Below are 21245 nucleotides of genomic sequence, written 5' to 3' on the forward strand. Positions count from 1 at the left end.
CATATCACACACAAACAACTCCATTTTAAAGATTGCATGGGACATGTTACTTTCCAGCGTTTTATTTCGGACAGCTAATACCATTTAAACTGATATAGCATGACAACAGAATGATAATACTCACCAAGGCCAAGAAGTGCGGCGAAGTTAGAGAACTGCATATTGTATCGTAATGTCCTTCTTTGGTAAGCGAAAGGAAAAAACTGATAGCTGCCAGTTTTTTACGAACTTATATACCTCGCGATCGCGGAAATGGTAGAAAAATTATATCATAATGATATTATTGCATAAACTGCTTTGTAACGCTTGTGGTGATGTCACAGTGGTTTTAGCTACACACCAAGCACACCGCAGAGCTCCAAGGAAGCCTATTAATATCCCGCAAGCGATGCATGTGGTGATTTGCTGTCGGCTAAATGTTTTCGTTTTACACATACATGTAGTTCAACCCCCTTTATCAATTACCATTAGACTGGCCTTCACCATACCCTCTTACCTTTTGTCGGTACAAGAACTATTTCAATTGTCTCTGTGGCATGTATTCGATAACAATAACAAACTTAATTTGAACAAAGGACACAAAGTAATTTCTCCTTAACAGACAACACCTAAAAGCTGGGCCATATCTATATTAGGACATGCGGAGATCGTGGCGGGAGATTAATGCAAAAGTTCAAACGCTTGAGAAAAAGTAAAATTGAAAAAAGTGCAGTTGATGTAGAAATTAAACATCTGGTTAATTAATCTGATTTGGAAAGGTGCGCCGCATCCCCATGCATGCGCAGAACATGCTGTTACACCTCTATAAAAGAGAACGTGCAGAAGGTAACTTTACGTTTTCTGAGGTTTGCATTCATCAGAACCATCAAATATGCATTTTCTTAAAGTCGCAGTGCTCCTTGTAGCAGGTGAGCATACCTCGTTGGTGCCTAAATGTAAATCTACACTAGTCACGCTGTATAATCGCCTGGCTGAAAGTTCAGATCATTTGTGAGAAAAGTTACTTGACAGTCACTGTCAATCTATATAGGAAACCTAAATATGATATGCCATCTACTCCAACTGTCAACATTTTATTAACGCGATGTGACTGTGTTTACGTCTTAATAATTGCTTTTAACTAGCCTGAACAGTACACATTATCAGCGTCGCAAATAATGTATTGTGTTTTCTCTTTCTGACAGTTCTTGCTGCAGTGTTCGGAACCAGCATGGCCAAGGGTCATGGTGGTGGTCATGGTCATGGTCATGGAGGCGGTCATGGAGGTGGAAAGGGTCATGGCGGCAAAGGTCATGGTGGTGGCCATGGGGGCAAGGGACACGGAGGCCATGGTGGCGGACACGGGGGCAAAGGACATGGAGGCGGCCATGGAGGAAAGGGGCACCATGGATAAACATAGCAGCTGGTAGGTAGACGGTTAGATCTCACAATGGTTGTGTTGCAAACGTTCTTAACTGTGTTTTCCAAAGAACAATTAACGCCTGACGGGATGAACTCTTTCCTCGGGAATACTCGTTTCTGTAAACATAAAGTATATATCTCGGAGGCAATGTCCTCTGCAAATTTCAGTAGAAATGACATGCCTGATAACTTTGGCCTATTCTTCATTTCAGAAAGATGTGTCACGAGAAAGCCCTTGTTTTTTATTCCACTGCTGCTGGACAACGGGGAAACAACAACTCATGTAAAACATGATGATGTTGTATTTTGTTTGACCAGACCTCTGAATAAAAATACACTCCAAAGTGTTAAATCTGATTACACATTATCTTCTCTTTTATTGTGTACGGGGATCACTGGGCTAAAGTGAGAATGCTCTGGCCGCCAATACATTTACCTCTTACCAAATTGGTATGAGGAATGATTCATATGCACACTGGTTTATCATGGACTCTCTCTCTCTCTCTCTCTCTCTCTCTCTCTCTCTCTCTCTCTCTCTCTCTCTCTCTCTCTCTCTCACAAACACTAACAGACAAACAAGCCTACTGACACATTTGCTATCTTGATAGCTGATAGCGCCTCCCGCGTCCATATGATAAATTCAATGCATATCGACAATGGTGTGTATATTAGGTTAATACCATCAAATGACGACGAATCCTTGCTAAGTATGTGGGTTGATACAAGATATATATGACTCAGTGGCACATTTGAGAGACCCGACGCACGTACCAGTTGAAAGTAGTTGGGACATGCCATAGAGCAGGCGTTGTGCAGAATTGGACTGATTACTACCTCTATCCTAAGTTGCTTTATAGCTGCAGTTAAACACTACGGCATTTTGGATGACATGAGCCATGGTGTTTCGGGGAGTGGATTTTATAGCATGCACGAAACAAGGATGTGTCGTCTTATCATATCTCAGACCATACTCTCTTGCTGTCAGACTTAAACCTACGTCTGTCACTTGGGCTGTTATGTACATGCACTAAGTATTATTTTATTTGCACAATTGCTTTAGTTCTGTAGTCATTCTAGCATCCATATAGAAGAGAATGAATAATACAAACAGTAGCATAATTGTCAGATCGATGTTTTAATTCTTTGAGGCAATGATGATACACGAATCACAATCAATACAATAGGTTATCGACTACACAGTGGATTCCCAGCATCCAGATTCTCATGTGACTGTGTACTTAGGATATCAATCCCCAACGTCTCGGCAGCTTCATCCGTGGTGACCGTGTCCTCCGTGGCCATGACCTCCGTGACCATGACCTCCGTGACCATGACCTCCGTGACCATGACCATGTCCTCCATGACCGTGACCACCATGTCCATGTCCATGACCTCCATGTCCGTGACCACCATGTCCATGACCACCATGTCCGTGGCCACCATGACCGTGAGCACTAGCCAAACCCAAAACGGCTGCCAGAGCTGGAAAATAAACAAAGACACGCCCATGTATAAAGCATTACACTTTATATAGTAGATGTTGAGGAGGATGTTGCTTGAAACTTGAAGCAACACACTTTCCTGTGAAATTAACACTTTTACGCTGTTGGAATATAGGATTTGGAGTTACAATACTGTCATATCACACACTAACAACTCCATTTTAAAGATTGCATGGGACATGTTACTTTCCAGCGTTTTATTTCGGACAGCTAATACCATTTAAACTGATATAGCATGACAACAGAATGATAATACTCACCAAGGCCAAGAAGTGCGGCGAAGTCAGAGAACTGCATATTGTATCGTAATGTCCTTCTTTGGTAAGCGAAAGGAAAAAACTGATAGCTGCCAGTTTTTTACGAACTTATATACCTCGCGATCGCGGAAATGGTAGAAAAATTATATCATAATGATATTATTGCATAAACTGCTTTGTAACGCTTGTGGTGATGTCACAGTGGTTTTAGCTACACACCAAGCACACCGCAGAGCTCCAAGGAAGCCTATTAATATCCCGCAAGCGATGCATGTGGTGATTTGCTGTCGGCTAAATGTTTTCGTTTTACACATACATGTAGTTCAACCCCCTTTATCAATTACCATTAGACTGGCCTTCACCATACCCTCTTACCTTTTGTCGGTACAAGAACTATTTCAATTGTCTCTGTGGCATGTATTCGATAACAATAACAAACTTAATTTGAACAAAGGACACAAAGTAATTTCTCCTTAACAGACAACACCTAAAAGCTGGGCCATATCTATATTAGGACATGCGGAGATCGTGGCGGGAGATTAATGCAAAAGTTCAAACGCTTGAGAAAAAGTAAAATTGAAAAAAGTGCAGTTGATGTAGAAATTAAACATCTGGTTAATTAATCTGATTTGGAAAGGTGCGCCGCATCCCCATGCATGCACAGAACATGCTGTTACACCTCTATAAAAGAGAACGTGCAGAAGGTAACTTTACGTTTTCTGAGGTTTGCATTCATCAGAACCATCAAATATGCATTTTCTTAAAGTCGCAGTGCTCCTTGTAGCAGGTGAGCATACCTCGTTGGTGCCTAAATGTAAATCTACACTAGTCACGCTGTATAATCGCCTGGCTGAAAGTTCAGATCATTTGGGAGAAAAGTTACTTGACAGTCACTGTCAATCTATATAGGAAACCTAAATATGATATGCCATCTACTCCAACTGTCAACATTTTATTAACGCGATGTGACTGTGTTTACGTCTTAATAATTGCTTTTAACTAGCCTGAACAGTCCACATTATCAGCGTCGCAAATAATGTATTGTGTTTTCTCTTTCTGACAGTTCTTGCTGCAGTGTTTTGGAACCAGCATGGCCAAGGGTCATGGTGGTGGTCATGGTCATGGTCATGGAGGCGGTCATGGAGGTGGAAAGGGTCATGGCGGCAAAGGTCATGGTGGTGGCCATGGGGGCAAGGGACACGGAGGCCATGGTGGCGGACACGGGGGCAAAGGACATGGAGGCGGCCATGGAGGAAAGGGGCACCATGGATAAACATAGCAGCTGGTAGGTAGACGGTTAGATCTCACAATGGTTGTGTTGCAAACGTTCTTAACTGTGTTTTCCAAAGAACAATTAACGCCTGACGGGATGAACTCTTTCCTCGGGAATACTCGTTTCTGTAAACATAAAGTATATATCTCGGAGGCAATGTCCTCTGCAAATTTTAGTAGAAATGACATGCCTGATAACTTTGGCCTATTCTTCATTTCAGAAAGATGTGTCACGAGAAAGCCCTTGTTTTTTATTCCACTGCTGCTGGACAACGGGGAAACAACAACTCATGTAAAACATGATGATCTTGTATTTTGTTTGACCAGACCTCTGAATAAAAATACACTCCAAAGTGTTAAATCTGATTACACATTATCTTCTCTTTTATTGTGTACGGGGATCACTGGGCTAAAGTGAGAATGCTCTGGCCGCCAATACATTTACCACTTACCAAATTGGTATGAGGAATGATTCATATGCACACTGGTTTATCATGGACTCTCTCTCTCTCTCTCTCTCTCTCTCTCTCTCTCTCTCTCTCTCTCTCTCTCTCTCTCTCTCTCTCTCTCTCTCTCTCTCACAAACACTAACAGACAAACAAGCCTACTGACACATTTGCTATCTTGATAGCTGATAGCGCCTCCCGCGTCCATATGATAAATTCAATGCATATCGACAATGGTGTGCATATTAGGTTAATACCATCAAATGACGACGAATCCTTGCTAAGTATGTGGGTTGATACAAGATATATATGACTCAGTGGCACATTTGAGAGACCCGACGCACGTACCAGTTGAAAGTAGTTGGGACATGCCATAGAGCAGGCGTTGTGCAGAATTGGACTGATTACTACCTCTATCCTAAGTTGCTTTATAGCTGCAGTTAAACACTACGGCATTTTGGATGACATGAGCCATGGTGTTTCGGGGAGTGGATTTTATAGCATGCACGAAACAAGGATGTGTCGTCTTATCATATCTCAGACCATACTCTCTTGCTGTCAGACTTAAACCTACGTCTGTCACTTGGGCTGTTATGTACATGCACTAAGTATTATTTTATTTGCACAATTGCTTTAGTTCTGTAGTCATTCTAGCATCCATATAGAAGAGAATGAATAATACAAACAGTAGCATAATTGTCAGATCGATGTTTTAATTCTTTGAGGCAATGATGATACACGAATCACAATCAATACAATAGGTTATCGACTACACAGTGGATTCCCAGCATCCAGATTCTCATGTGACTGTGTACTTAGGATATCAATCCCCAACGTCTCGGCAGCTTCATCCGTGGTGACCATGACCTCCGTGACCATGACCTCCGTGACCATGACCTCCGTGACCATGACCATGTCCTCCATGACCGTGACCACCATGTCCATGTCCATGACCTCCATGTCCGTGACCACCATGTCCATGACCACCATGTCCGTGGCCACCATGACCGTGAGCACTAGCCAAACCCAAAACGGCTGCCAGAGCTGGAAAATAAACAAAGACACGCCCATGTATAAAGCATTACACTTTATATAGTAGATGTTGAGGAGGATGTTGCTTGAAACTTGAAGCAACACACTTTCCTGTGAAATTAACACTTTTACGCTGTTGGAATATAGGATTTGGAGTTACAATACTGTCATATCACACACAAACAACTCCATTTTAAAGATTGCATGGGACATGTTACTTTCCAGCGTTTTATTTCGGACAGCTAATACCATTTAAACTGATATAGCATGACAACAGAATGATAATACTCACCAAGGCCAAGAAGTGCGGCGAAGTTAGAGAACTGCATATTGTATCGTAATGTCCTTCTTTGGTAAGCGAAAGGAAAAAACTGATAGCTGCCAGTTTTTTACGAACTTATATACCTCGCGATCGCGGAAATGGTAGAAAAATTATATCATAATGATATTATTGCATAAACTGCTTTGTAACGCTTGTGGTGATGTCACAGTGGTTTTAGCTACACACCAAGCACACCGCAGAGCTCCAAGGAAGCCTATTAATATCCCGCAAGCGATGCATGTGGTGATTTGCTGTCGGCTAAATGTTTTCGTTTTACACATACATGTAGTTCAACCCCCTTTATCAATTACCATTAGACTGGCCTTCACCATACCCTCTTACCTTTTGTCGGTACAAGAACTATTTCAATTGTCTCTGTGGCATGTATTCGATAACAATAACAAACTTAATTTGAACAAAGGACACAAAGTAATTTCTCCTTAACAGACAACACCTAAAAGCTGGGCCATATCTATATTAGGACATGCGGAGATCGTGGCGGGAGATTAATGCAAAAGTTCAAACGCTTGAGAAAAAGTAAAATTGAAAAAAGTGCAGTTGATGTAGAAATTAAACATCTGGTTAATTAATCTGATTTGGAAAGGTGCGCCGCATCCCCATGCATGCACAGAACATGCTGTTACACCTCTATAAAAGAGAGAACGTGCAGAAGGTAACTTTACGTTTTCTGAGGTTTGCATTCATCAGAACCATCAAATATGCATTTTCTTCAAGTCGCAGTGCTCCTTGTAGCAGGTGAGCATACCTCGTTGGTGCCTAAATGTAAATCTACACTAGTCACGCTGTATAATCGCCTGGCTGAAAGTTCAGATCATTTGGGAGAAAAGTTACTTGACAGTCACTGTCAATCTATATAGGAAACCTAAATATGATATGCCATCTACTCCAACTGTCAACATTTTATTAACGCGATGTGACTGTGTTTACGTCTTAATAATTGCTTTTAACTAGCCTGAACAGTCCACATTATCAGCGTCGCAAATAATGTATTGTGTTTTCTCTTTCTGACAGTTCTTGCTGCAGTGTTCGGAACCAGCATGGCCAAGGGTCATGGTGGTGGTCATGGTCATGGTCATGGAGGCGGTCATGGAGGTGGAAAGGGTCATGGCGGCAAAGGTCATGGTGGTGGCCATGGGGGCAAGGGACACGGAGGCCATGGTGGCGGACACGGGGGCAAAGGACATGGAGGCGGCCATGGAGGAAAGGGGCACCATGGATAAACATAGCAGCTGGTAGGTAGACGGTTAGATCTCACAATGGTTGTGTTGCAAACGTTCTTAACTGTGTTTTCCAAAGAACAATTAACGCATGACGGGATGAACTCTTTCCTCGGGAATACTCGTTTCTGTAAACATAAAGTATATATCTCGGAGGCAATGTCCTCTGCAAATTTTAGTAGAAATGACATGCCTGATAACTTTGGCCTATTCTTCATTTCAGAAAGATGTGTCACGAGAAAGCCCTTGTTTTTTATTCCACTGCTGCTGGACAACGGGGAAACAACAACTCATGTAAAACATGATGATCTTGTATTTTGTTTGACCAGACCTCTGAATAAAAATACACTCCAAAGTGTTAAATCTGATTACACATTATCTTCTCTTTTATTGTGTACGGGGATCACTGGGCTAAAGTGAGAATGCTCTGGCCGCCAAAACATTTACCTCTTACCAAATTGGTATGAGGAATGATTCATATGCACACTGGTTTATCATGGACTCTCTCTCTCTCTCTCTCTCTCTCTCTCTCTCTCTCTCTCTCTCTCTCTCTCTCTCTCTCTCTCTCTCTCTCTCTCTCTCACAAACACTAACAGACAAACAAGCCTACTGACACATTTGCTATCTTGATAGCTGATAGCGCCTCCCGCGTCCATATGATAAATTCAATGCATATCGACAATGGTGTGCATATTAGGTTAATACCATCAAATGACGACGAATCCTTGCTAAGTATGTGGGTTGATACAAGATATATATGACTCAGTGGCACATTTGAGAGACCCGACGCACGTACCAGTTGAAAGTAGTTGGGACATGCCATAGAGCAGGCGTTGTGCAGAATTGGACTGATTACTACCTCTATCCTAAGTTGCTTTATAGCTGCAGTTAAACACTACGGCATTTTGGATGACATGAGCCATGGTGTTTCGGGGAGTGGATTTTATAGCATGCACGAAACAAGGATGTGTCGTCTTATCATATCTCAGACCATACTCTCTTGCTGTCAGACTTAAACCTACGTCTGTCACTTGGGCTGTTATGTACATGCACTAAGTATTATTTTATTTGCACAATTGCTTTAGTTCTGTAGTCATTCTAGCATCCATATAGAAGAGAATGAATAATACAAACAGTAGCATAATTGTCAGATCGATGTTTTAATTCTTTGAGGCAATGATGATACACGAATCACAATCAATACAATAGGTTATCGACTACACAGTGGATTCCCAGCATCCAGATTCTCATGTGACTGTGTACTTAGGATATCAATCCCCAACGTCTCGGCAGCTTCATCCGTGGTGACCGTGTCCTCCGTGGCCATGACCTCCGTGACCATGACCTCCGTGACCATGACCTCCGTGACCATGACCATGTCCTCCATGACCGTGACCACCATGTCCATGTCCATGACCTCCATGTCCGTGACCACCATGTCCATGACCACCATGTCCGTGGCCACCATGACCGTGAGCACTAGCCAAACCCAAAACGGCTGCCAGAGCTGGAAAATAAACAAAGACACGCCCATGTATAAAGCATTACACTTTATATAGTAGATGTTGAGGAGGATGTTGCTTGAAACTTGAAGCAACACACTTTCCTGTGAAATTAACACTTTTACGCTGTTGGAATATAGGATTTGGAGTTACAATACTGTCATATCACACACAAACAACTCCATTTTAAAGATTGCATGGGACATGTTACTTTCCAGCGTTTTATTTCGGACAGCTAATACCATTTAAACTGATATAGCATGACAACAGAATGATAATACTCACCAAGGCCAAGAAGTGCGGCGAAGTCAGAGAACTGCATATTGTATCGTAATGTCCTTCTTTGGTAAGCGAAAGGAAAAAACTGATAGCTGCCAGTTTTTTACGAACTTATATACCTCGCGATCGCGGAAATGGTAGAAAAATTATATCATAATGATATTATTGCATAAACTGCTTTGTAACGCTTCTGGTGATGTCACAGTGGTTTTAGCTACACACCAAGCACACCGCAGAGCTCCAAGGAAGCCTATTAATATCCCGCAAGCGATGCATGTGGTGATTTGCTGTCGGCTAAATGTTTTCGTTTTACACATACATGTAGTTCAACCCCCTTTATCAATTACCATTAGACTGGCCTTCACCATACCCTCTTACCTTTTGTCGGTACAAGAACTATTTCAATTGTCTCTGTGGCATGTATTCGATAACAATAACAAACTTAATTTGAACAAAGGACACAAAGTAATTTCTCCTTAACAGACAACACCTAAAAGCTGGGCCATATCTATATTAGGACATGCGGAGATCGTGGCGGGAGATTAATGCAAAAGTTCAAACGCTTGAGAAAAAGTAAAATTGAAAAAAGTGCAGTTGATGTAGAAATTAAACATCTGGTTAATTAATCTGATTTGGAAAGGTGCGCCGCATCCCCATGCATGCACAGAACATGCTGTTACACCTCTATAAAAGAGAACGTGCAGAAGGTAACTTTACGTTTTCTGAGGTTTGCATTCATCAGAACCATCAAATATGCATTTTCTTAAAGTCGCAGTGCTCCTTGTAGCAGGTGAGCATACCTCGTTGGTGCCTAAATGTAAATCTACACTAGTCACGCTGTATAATCGCCTGGCTGAAAGTTCAGATCATTTGTGAGAAAAGTTACTTGACAGTCACTGTCAATCTATATAGGAAACCTAAATATGATATGCCATCTACTCCAACTGTCAACATTTTATTAACGCGATGTGACTGTGTTTACGTCTTAATAATTGCTTTAACTAGCCTGAACAGTCCACATTATCAGCGTCGCAAATAATGTATTGTGTTTTCTCTTTCTGACAGTTCTTGCTGCAGTGTTCGGAACCAGCATGGCCAAGGGTCATGGTGGTGGTCATGGTCATGGTCATGGAGGCGGTCATGGAGGTGGAAAGGGTCATGGCGGCAAAGGTCATGGTGGTGGCCATGGGGGCAAGGGACACGGAGGCCATGGTGGCGGACACGGGGGCAAAGGACATGGAGGCGGCCATGGAGGAAAGGGGCACCATGGATAAACATAGCAGCTGGTAGGTAGACGGTTAGATCTCACAATGGTTGTGTTGCAAACGTTCTTAACTGTGTTTTCCAAAGAACAATTAACGCATGACGGGATGAACTCTTTCCTCGGGAATACTCGTTTCTGTAAACATAAAGTATATATCTCGGAGGCAATGTCCTCTGCAAATTTTAGTAGAAATGACATGCCTGATAACTTTGGCCTATTCTTCATTTCAGAAAGATGTGTCACGAGAAAGCCCTTGTTTTTTATTCCACTGCTGCTGGACAACGGGGAAACAACAACTCATGTAAAACATGATGATCTTGTATTTTGTTTGACCAGACCTCTGAATAAAAATACACTCCAAAGTGTTAAATCTGATTACACATTATCTTCTCTTTTATTGTGTACGGGGATCACTGGGCTAAAGTGAGAATGCTCTGGCCGCCAAAACATTTACCTCTTACCAAATTGGTATGAGGAATGATTCATATGCACACTGGTTTATCATGGACTCTCTCTCTCTCTCTCTCTCTCTCTCTCTCTCTCTCTCTCTCTCTCTCTCTCTCTCTCTCTCTCTCTCTCCCTCTCTCTCTCTCTCTCTCTCTCTCTCTCTCACAAACACTAACAGACAAACAAGCCTACTGACACATTTGCTATCTTGATAGCTGATAGCGCCTCCCGCGTCCATATGATAAATTCAATGCATATCGACAATGGTGTGCATATTAGGTTAATACCATCAAATGACGACGAATCCTTGCTAAGTATGTGGGTTGATACAAGATATATATGACTCAGTGGCACATTTGAGAGACCCGACGCACGTACCAGTTGAAAGTAGTTGGGACATGCCATAGAGCAGGCGTTGTGCAGAATTGGACTGATTACTACCTCTATCCTAAGTTGCTTTATAGCTGCAGTTAAACACTACGGCATTTTGGATGACATGAGCCATGGTGTTTCGGGGAGTGGATTTTATAGCATGCACGAAACAAGGATGTGTCGTCTTATCATATCTCAGACCATACTCTCTTGCTGTCAGACTTAAACCTACGTCTGTCACTTGGGCTGTTATGTACATGCACTAAGTATTATTTTATTTGCACAATTGCTTTAGTTCTGTAGTCATTCTAGCATCCATATAGAAGAGAATGAATAATACAAACAGTAGCATAATTGTCAGATCGATGTTTTAATTCTTTGAGGCAATGATGATACACGAATCACAATCAATACAATAGGTTATCGACTACACAGTGGATTCCCAGCATCCAGATTCTCATGTGACTGTGTACTTAGGATATCAATCCCCAACGTCTCGGCAGCTTCATCCGTGGTGACCGTGTCCTCCGTGGCCATGACCTCCGTGACCATGACCTCCGTGACCATGACCTCCGTGACCATGACCATGTCCTCCATGACCGTGACCACCATGTCCATGTCCATGACCTCCATGTCCGTGACCACCATGTCCATGACCACCATGTCCGTGGCCACCATGACCGTGAGCACTAGCCAAACCCAAAACGGCTGCCAGAGCTGGAAAATAAACAAAGACACGCCCATGTATAAAGCATTACACTTTATATAGTAGATGTTGAGGAGGATGTTGCTTGAAACTTGAAGCAACACACTTTCCTGTGAAATTAACACTTTTACGCTGTTGGAATATAGGATTTGGAGTTACAATACTGTCATATCACACACAAACAACTCCATTTTAAAGATTGCATGGGACATGTTACTTTCCAGCGTTTTATTTCGGACAGCTAATACCATTTAAACTGATATAGCATGACAACAGAATGATAATACTCACCAAGGCCAAGAAGTGCGGCGAAGTCAGAGAACTGCATATTGTATCGTAATGTCCTTCTTTGGTAAGCGAAAGGAAAAAACTGATAGCTGCCAGTTTTTTACGAACTTATATACCTCGCGATCGCGGAAATGGTAGAAAAATTATATCATAATGATATTATTGCATAAACTGCTTTGTAACGCTTGTGGTGATGTCACAGTGGTTTTAGCTACACACCAAGCACACCGCAGAGCTCCAAGGAAGCCTATTAATATCCCGCAAGCGATGCATGTGGTGATTTGCTGTCGGCTAAATGTTTTCGTTTTACACATACATGTAGTTCAACCCCCTTTATCAATTACCATTAGACTGGCCTTCACCATACCCTCTTACCTTTTGTCGGTACAAGAACTATTTCAATTGTCTCTGTGGCATGTATTCCATAACAATAACAAACTTAATTTGAACAAAGGACACAAAGTAATTTCTCCTTAACAGACAACACCTAAAAGCTGGGCCATATCTATATTAGGACATGCGGAGATCGTGGCGGGAGATTAATGCAAAAGTTCAAACGCTTGAGAAAAAGTAAAATTGAAAAAAGTGCAGTTGATGTAGAAATTAAACATCTGGTTAATTAATCTGATTTGGAAAGGTGCGCCGCATCCCCATGCATGCACAGAACATGCTGTTACACCTCTATAAAAGAGAACGTGCAGAAGGTAACTTTACGTTTTCTGAGGTTTGCATTCATCAGAACCATCAAATATGCATTTTCTTAAAGTCGCAGTGCTCCTTGTAGCAGGTGAGCATACCTCGTTGGTGCCTAAATGTAAATCTACACTAGTCACGCTGTATAATCGCCTGGCTGAAAGTTCAGATCATTTGTGAGAAAAGTTACTTGACAGTCACTGTCAATCTATATAGGAAACCTAAATATGATATGCCATCTACTCCAACTGTCAACATTTTATTAACGCGATGTGACTGTGTTTACGTCTTAATAATTGCTTTTAACTAGCCTGAACAGTACACATTATCAGCGTCGCAAATAATGTATTGTGTTTTCTCTTTCTGACAGTTCTTGCTGCAGTGTTCGGAACCAGCATGGCCAAGGGTCATGGTGGTGGTCATGGTCATGGTCATGGAGGCGGTCATGGAGGTGGAAAGGGTCATGGCGGCAAAGGTCATGGTGGTGGCCATGGGGGCAAGGGACACGGAGGCCATGGTGGCGGACACGGGGGCAAAGGACATGGAGGCGGCCATGGAGGAAAGGGGCACCATGGATAAACATAGCAGCTGGTAGGTAGACGGTTAGATCTCACAATGGTTGTGTTGCAAACGTTCTTAACTGTGTTTTCCAAAGAACAATTAACGCATGACGGGATGAACTCTTTCCTCGGGAATACTCGTTTCTGTAAACATAAAGTATATATCTCGGAGGCAATGTCCTCTGCAAATTTTAGTAGAAATGACATGCCTGATAACTTTGGCCTATTCTTCATTTCAGAAAGATGTGTCACGAGAAAGCCCTTGTTTTTTATTCCACTGCTGCTGGACAACGGGGAAACAACAACTCATGTAAAACATGATGATCTTGTATTTTGTTTGACCAGACCTCTGAATAAAAATACACTCCAAAGTGTTAAATCTGATTACACATTATCTTCTCTTTTATTGTGTACGGGGATCACTGGGCTAAAGTGAGAATGCTCTGGCCGCCAATACATTTACCTCTTACCAAATTGGTATGAGGAATGATTCATATGCACACTGGTTTATCATGGACTCTCTCTCTCTCTCTCTCTCTCTCTCTCTCTCTCTCTCTCTCTCTCTCTCTCTCTCTCTCTCTCTCTCCCTCTCTCTCTCTCTCTCTCTCTCTCTCACAAACACTAACAGACAAACAAGCCTACTGACACATTTGCTATCTTGATAGCTGATAGCGCCTCCCGCGTCCATATGATAAATTCAATGCATATCGACAATGGTGTGCATATTAGGTTAATACCATCAAATGACGACGAATCCTTGCTAAGTATGTGGGTTGATACAAGATATATATGACTCAGTGGCACATTTGAGAGACCCGACGCACGTACCAGTTGAAAGTAGTTGGGACATGCCATAGAGCAGGCGTTGTGCAGAATTGGACTGATTACTACCTCTATCCTAAGTTGCTTTATAGCTGCAGTTAAACACTACGGCATTTTGGATGACATGAGCCATGGTGTTTCGGGGAGTGGATTTTATAGCATGCACGAAACAAGGATGTGTCGTCTTATCATATCTCAGACCATACTCTCTTGCTGTCAGACTTAAACCTACGTCTGTCACTTGGGCTGTTATGTACATGCACTAAGTATTATTTTATTTGCACAATTGCTTTAGTTCTGTAGTCATTCTAGCATCCATATAGAAGAGAATGAATAATACAAACAGTAGCATAATTGTCAGATCGATGTTTTAATTCTTTGAGGCAATGATGATACACGAATCACAATCAATACAATAGGTTATCGACTACACAGTGGATTCCCAGCATCCAGATTCTCATGTGACTGTGTACTTAGGATATCAATCCCCAACGTCTCGGCAGCTTCATCCGTGGTGACCGTGTCCTCCGTGGCCATGACCTCCGTGACCATGACCTCCGTGACCATGACCTCCGTGACCATGACCATGTCCTCCATGACCGTGACCACCATGTCCATGTCCATGACCTCCATGTCCGTGACCACCATGTCCATGACCACCATGTCCGTGGCCACCATGACCGTGAGCACTAGCCAAACCCAAAACGGCTGCCAGAGCTGGAAAATAAACAAAGACACGCCCATGTATAAAGCATTACACTTTATATAGTAGATGTTGAGGAGGATGTTGCTTGAAACTTGAAGCAACACACTTTCCTGTGAAATTAACACTTTTACGCTGTTGGAATATAGGATTTGGAGTTACAATACTGTCATATCACACACAAACAACTCCATTTTAAAGATTGCATGGGACATGTTACTTTCCAGTGTTTTATTTCGGACAGCTAATACCATTTAAACTGATATAGCATGACAACAGAATGATAATACTCACCAAGGCCAAGAAGTGCGGCGAAGTTAGAGAACTGCATATTGTATCGTAATGTCCTTCTTTGGTAAGCGAAAGGAAAAAACTGATAGCTGCCAGTTTTTTACGAACTTATATACCTCGCGATCGCGGAAATGGTAGAAAAATTATATCATAATGATATTATTGCATAAACTGCTTTGTAACGCTTGTGGTGATGTCACAGTGGTTTTAGCTACACACCAAGCACACCGCAGAGCTCCAAGGAAGCCTATTAATATCCCGCAAGCGATGCATGTGGTGATTTGCTGTCGGCTAAATGTTTTCGTTTTACACATACATGTAGTTCAACCCCCTTTATCAATTACCATTAGACTGGCCTTCACCATACCCTCTTACCTTTTGTCGGTACAAGAACTATTTCAATTGTCTCTGTGGCATGTATTCGATAACAATAACAAACTTAATTTGAACAAAGGACACAAAGTAATTTCTCCTTATCAGACAACACCTAAAAGCTGGGCCATATCTATATTAGGACATGCGGAGATCGTGGCGGGAGATTAATGCAAAAGTTCAAACGCTTGAGAAAAAGTAAAATTGAAAAAAGTGCAGTTGATGTAGAAATTAAACATCTGGTTAATTAATCTGATTTGGAAAGGTGCGCCGCATCCCCATGCATGCACAGAACATGCTGTTACACCTCTATAAAAGAGAACGTGCAGAAGGTAACTTTACGTTTTCTGAGGTTTGCATTCATCAGAACCATCAAATATGCATTTTCTTCAAGTCGCAGTGCTCCTTGTAGCAGGTGAGCATACCTCGTTGGTGCCTAAATGTAAATCTACACTAGTCACGCTGTATAATCGCCTGGCTGAAAGTTCAGATCATTTGTGAGAAAAGTTACTTGACAGTCACTGTCAATCTATATAGGAAACCTAAATATGATATGCCATCTACTCCAACTGTCAACATTTTATTAACGCGATGTGACTGTGTTTACGTCTTAATAATTGCTTTTAACTAGCCTGAACAGTACACATTATCAGCGTCGCAAATAATGTATTGTGTTTTCTCTTTCTGACAGTTCTTGCTGCAGTGTTCGGAACCAACATGGCCAAGGGTCATGGTGGTGGTCATGGTCATGGTCATGGAGGCGGTCATGGAGGTGGAAAGGGTCATGGCGGCAAAGGTCATGGTGGTGGCCATGGGGGCAAGGGACACGGAGGCCATGGTGGCGGACACGGGGGCAAAGGACATGGAGGCGGCCATGGAGGAAAGGGGCACCATGGATAAACATAGCAGCTGGTAGGTAGACGGTTAGATCTCACAATGGTTGTGTTGCAAACGTTCTTAACTGTGTTTTCCAAAGAACAATTAACGCATGACGGGATGAACTCTTTCCTCGGGAATACTCGTTTCTGTAAACATAAAGTATATATCTCGGAGGCAATGTCCTCTGCAAATTTTAGTAGAAATGACATGCCTGATAACTTTGGCCTATTCTTCATTTCAGAAAGATGTGTCACGAGAAAGCCCTTGTTTTTTATTCCACTGCTGCTGGACAACGGGGAAACAACAACTCATGTAAAACATGATGATCTTGTATTTTGTTTGACCAGACCTCTGAATAAAAATACACTCCAAAGTGTTAAATCTGATTACACATTATCTTCTCTTTTATTGTGTACGGGGATCACTGGGCTAAAGTGAGAATGCTCTGGCCGCCAAAACATTTACCTCTTACCAAATTGGTATGAGGAATGATTCATATGCACACTGGTTTATCATGGACTCTCTCTCTCTCTCTCTCTCTCTCTCTCTCTCTCTCTCTCTCTCTCTCTCTCTCTCTCTCCTCTCTCTCTCTCTCTCTCTCTCTCTCACAAACACTAACAGACAAACAAGCCTACTGACACATTTGCTATCTTGATAGCTGATAGCGCCTCCCGCGTCCATATGATAAATTCAATGCATATCGACAATGGTGTGCATATTAGGTTAATACCATCAAATGACGACGAATCCTTGCTAAGTATGTGGGTTGATACAAGATATATATGACTCAGTGGCACATTTGAGAGACCCGACGCACGTACCAGTTGAAAGTAGTTGGGACATGCCATAGAGCAGGCGTTGTGCAGAATTGGACTGATTACTACCTCTATCCTAAGTTGCTTTATAGCTGCAGTTAAACACTACGGCATTTTGGATGACATGAGCCATGGTGTTTCGGGGAGTGGATTTTATAGCATGCACGAAACAAGGATGTGTCGTCTTATCATATCTCAGACCATACTCTCTTGCTGTCAGACTTAAACCTACGTCTGTCACTTGGGCTGTTATGTACATGCACTAAGTATTATTTTATTTGCACAATTGCTTTAGTTCTGTAGTCATTCTAGCATCCATATAGAAGAGAATGAATAATACAAACAGTAGCATAATTGTCAGATCGATGTTTTAATTCTTTGAGGCAATGATGATACACGAATCACAATCAATACAATAGGTTATCGACTACACAGTGGATTCCCAGCATCCAGATTCTCATGTGACTGTGTACTTAGGATATCAATCCCCAACGTCTCGGCAGCTTCATCCGTGGTGACCGTGTCCTCCGTGGCCATGACCTCCGTGACCATGACCTCCGTGACCATGACCTCCGTGACCATGACCATGTCCTCCATGACCGTGACCACCATGTCCATGTCCATGACCTCCATGTCCGTGACCACCATGTCCATGACCACCATGTCCGTGGCCACCATGACCGTGAGCACTAGCCAAACCCAAAACGGCTGCCAGAGCTGGAAAATAAACAAAGACACGCCCATGTATAAAGCATTACACTTTATATAGTAGATGTTGAGGAGGATGTTGCTTGAAACTTGAAGCAACACACTTTCCTGTGAAATTAACACTTTTACGCTGTTGGAATATAGGATTTGGAGTTACAATACTGTCATATCACACACAAACAACTCCATTTTAAAGATTGCATGGGACATGTTACTTTCCAGTGTTTTATTTCGGACAGCTAATACCATTTAAACTGATATAGCATGACAACAGAATGATAATACTCACCAAGGCCAAGAAGTGCGGCGAAGTTAGAGAACTGCATATTGTATCGTAATGTCCTTCTTTGGTAAGCGAAAGGAAAAAACTGATAGCTGCCAGTTTTTTACGAACTTATATACCTCGCGATCGCGGAAATGGTAGAAAAATTATATCATAATGATATTATTGCATAAACTGCTTTGTAACGCTTGTGGTGATGTCACAGTGGTTTTAGCTACACACCAAGCACACCGCAGAGCTCCAAGGAAGCCTATTAATATCCCGCAAGCGATGCATGTGGTGATTTGCTGTCGGCTAAATGTTTTCGTTTTACACATACATGTAGTTCAACCCCCTTTATCAATTACCATTAGACTGGCCTTCACCATACCCTCTTACCTTTTGTCGGTACAAGAACTATTTCAATTGTCTCTGTGGCATGTATTCGATAACAATAACAAACTTAATTTGAACAAAGGACACAAAGTAATTTCTCCTTATCAGACAACACCTAAAAGCTGGGCCATATCTATATTAGGACATGCGGAGATCGTGGCGGGAGATTAATGCAAAAGTTCAAACGCTTGAGAAAAAGTAAAATTGAAAAAAGTGCAGTTGATGTAGAAATTAAACATCTGGTTAATTAATCTGATTTGGAAAGGTGCGCCGCATCCCCATGCATGCACAGAACATGCTGTTACACCTCTATAAAAGAGAACGTGCAGAAGGTAACTTTACGTTTTCTGAGGTTTGCATTCATCAGAACCATCAAATATGCATTTTCTTAAAGTCGCAGTGCTCCTTGTAGCAGGTGAGCATACCTCGTTGGTGCCTAAATGTAAATCTACACTAGTCACGCTGTATAATCGCCTGGCTGAAAGTTCAGATCATTTGTGAGAAAAGTTACTTGACAGTCACTGTCAATCTATATAGGAAACCTAAATATGATATGCCATCTACTCCAACTGTCAACATTTTATTAACGCGATGTGACTGTGTTTACGTCTTAATAATTGCTTTTAACTAGCCTGAACAGTACACATTATCAGCGTCGCAAATAATGTATTGTGTTTTCTCTTTCTGACAGTTCTTGCTGCAGTGTTCGGAACCAGCATGGCCAAGGGTCATGGTGGTGGTCATGGTCATGGTCATGGAGGCGGTCATGGAGGTGGAAAGGGTCATGGCGGCAAAGGTCATGGTGGTGGCCATGGGGGCAAGGGACACGGAGGCCATGGTGGCGGACACGGGGGCAAAGGACATGGAGGCGGCCATGGAGGAAAGGGGCACCATGGATAAACATAGCAGCTGGTAGGTAGACGGTTAGATCTCACAATGGTTGTGTTGCAAACGTTCTTAACTGTGTTTTCCAAAGAACAATTAACGCATGACGGGATGAACTCTTTCCTCGGGAATACTCGTTTCTGTAAACATAAAGTATATATCTCGGAGGCAATGTCCTCTGCAAATTTTAGTAGAAATGACATGCCTGATAACTTTGGCCTATTCTTCATTTCAGAAAGATGTGTCACGAGAAAGCCCTTGTTTTTTATTCCACTGCTGCTGGACAACGGGGAAACAACAACTCATGTAAAACATGATGATCTTGTATTTTGTTTGACCAGACCTCTGAATAAAAATACACTCCAAAGTGTTAAATCTGATTACACATTATCTTCTCTTTTATTGTGTACGGGGATCACTGGGCTAAAGTGAGAATGCTCTGGCCGCCAAAACATTTACCTCTTACCAAATTGGTATGAGGAATGATTCATATGCACACTGGTTTATCATGGACTCTCTCTCTCTCTCTCTCTCTCTCTCTCTCTCTCTCTCTCTCTCTCTCTCTCTCTCTCTCTCTCTCTCTCTCTCTCTCACAAACACTAACAGACAAACAAGCCTACTGACACATTTGCTATCTTGATAGCTGATAGCGCCTCCCGCGTCCATATGATAAATTCAATGAATATCGACAATGGTGTGCATATTAGGTTAATACCATCAAATGACGACGAATCCTTGCTAAGTATGTGGGTTGATACAAGATATATATGACTCAGTGGCACATTTGAGAGACCCGACGCACGTACCAGTTGAAAGTAGTTGGGACATGCCATAGAGCAGGCGTTGTGCAGAATTGGACTGATTACTACCTCTATCCTAAGTTGCTTTATAGCTGCAGTTAAACACTACGGCATTTTGGATGACATGAGCCATGGTGTTTCGGGGAGTGGATTTTATAGCATGCACGAAACAAGGATGTGTCGTCTTATCATATCTCAGACCATACTCTCTTGCTGTCAGACTTAAACCTACGTCTGTCACTTGGGCTGTTATGTACATGCACTAAGTATTATTTTATTTGCACAATTGCTTTAGTTCTGTAGTCATTCTAGCATCCATATAGAAGAGAATGAATAATACAAACAGTAGCATAATTGTCAGATCGATGTTTTAATTCTTTGAGGCAATGATGATACACGAATCACAATCAATACAATAGGTTATCGACTACACAGTGGATTCCCAGCATCCAGATTCTCATGTGACTGTGTACTTAGGATATCAATCCCCAACGTCTCGGCAGCTTCATCCGTGGTGACCGTGTCCTCCGTGGCCATGACCTCCGTGACCATGACCTCCGTGACCATGACCTCCGTGACCATGACCATGTCCTCCATGACCGTGACCACCATGTCCATGTCCATGACCTCCATGTCCGTGACCACCATGTCCATGACCACCATGTCCGTGGCCACCATGACCGTGAGCACTAGCCAAACCCAAAACGGCTGCCAGAGCTGGAAAATAAACA

At 42.2% G+C, this 21245-nt stretch overlaps 7 long non-coding RNA genes across 8 annotated transcripts; all 7 read left to right on the forward strand.

Annotated features, from left to right (window-relative positions):
• The first annotated feature begins 812 nt into the window (after nt 1–812).
• Nucleotides 813–1758, forward strand: LOC125378695. The gene is made up of 3 exons (XR_007220474.1): nt 813–908; nt 1185–1405; nt 1614–1758. It is a non-coding gene; the product is annotated as an uncharacterized LOC125378695 (long non-coding RNA).
• A 2101-nt stretch (nt 1759–3859) lies between these two features.
• LOC124122498 lies at nt 3860–7838 on the forward strand. Of its 2 annotated transcripts, none has more exons than XR_007220475.1 (3): nt 3860–3947; nt 7265–7485; nt 7694–7838. It is a non-coding gene; the product is annotated as an uncharacterized LOC124122498 (long non-coding RNA). The 2 variants fall into 2 exon arrangements; XR_007220476.1 differs by lacking the exon at nt 3860–3947 and adding an exon at nt 6931–6988.
• Nucleotides 4248–4798, forward strand: LOC124116500. The gene is made up of 2 exons (XR_006858115.2): nt 4248–4445; nt 4654–4798. It is a non-coding gene; the product is annotated as an uncharacterized LOC124116500 (long non-coding RNA).
• Nucleotides 7839–9945: 2107 nt separating the features above from the next.
• LOC124122505 lies at nt 9946–10890 on the forward strand. The gene is made up of 3 exons (XR_006859162.2): nt 9946–10041; nt 10317–10537; nt 10746–10890. It is a non-coding gene; the product is annotated as an uncharacterized LOC124122505 (long non-coding RNA).
• A 2129-nt stretch (nt 10891–13019) lies between these two features.
• On the forward strand, nt 13020–13965 carry LOC125378693. The gene is made up of 3 exons (XR_007220471.1): nt 13020–13115; nt 13392–13612; nt 13821–13965. It is a non-coding gene; the product is annotated as an uncharacterized LOC125378693 (long non-coding RNA).
• Nucleotides 13966–16491: 2526 nt separating this feature from the next.
• Nucleotides 16492–17034, forward strand: LOC125378696. The gene is made up of 2 exons (XR_007220477.1): nt 16492–16681; nt 16890–17034. It is a non-coding gene; the product is annotated as an uncharacterized LOC125378696 (long non-coding RNA).
• Nucleotides 17035–19148: 2114 nt separating this feature from the next.
• On the forward strand, nt 19149–20094 carry LOC125378694. The gene is made up of 3 exons (XR_007220472.1): nt 19149–19244; nt 19521–19741; nt 19950–20094. It is a non-coding gene; the product is annotated as an uncharacterized LOC125378694 (long non-coding RNA).
• The last annotated feature ends 1151 nt before the right edge of the window (nt 20095–21245 follow it).

The sequence above is a fragment of the Haliotis rufescens genome, unplaced genomic scaffold (assembly GCF_023055435.1).
Source record: "Haliotis rufescens isolate VD_foot unplaced genomic scaffold, xgHalRufe1.0.p SCAF_13, whole genome shotgun sequence".
NCBI classification, from domain to species: domain Eukaryota; kingdom Metazoa; phylum Mollusca; class Gastropoda; order Lepetellida; family Haliotidae; genus Haliotis; species Haliotis rufescens.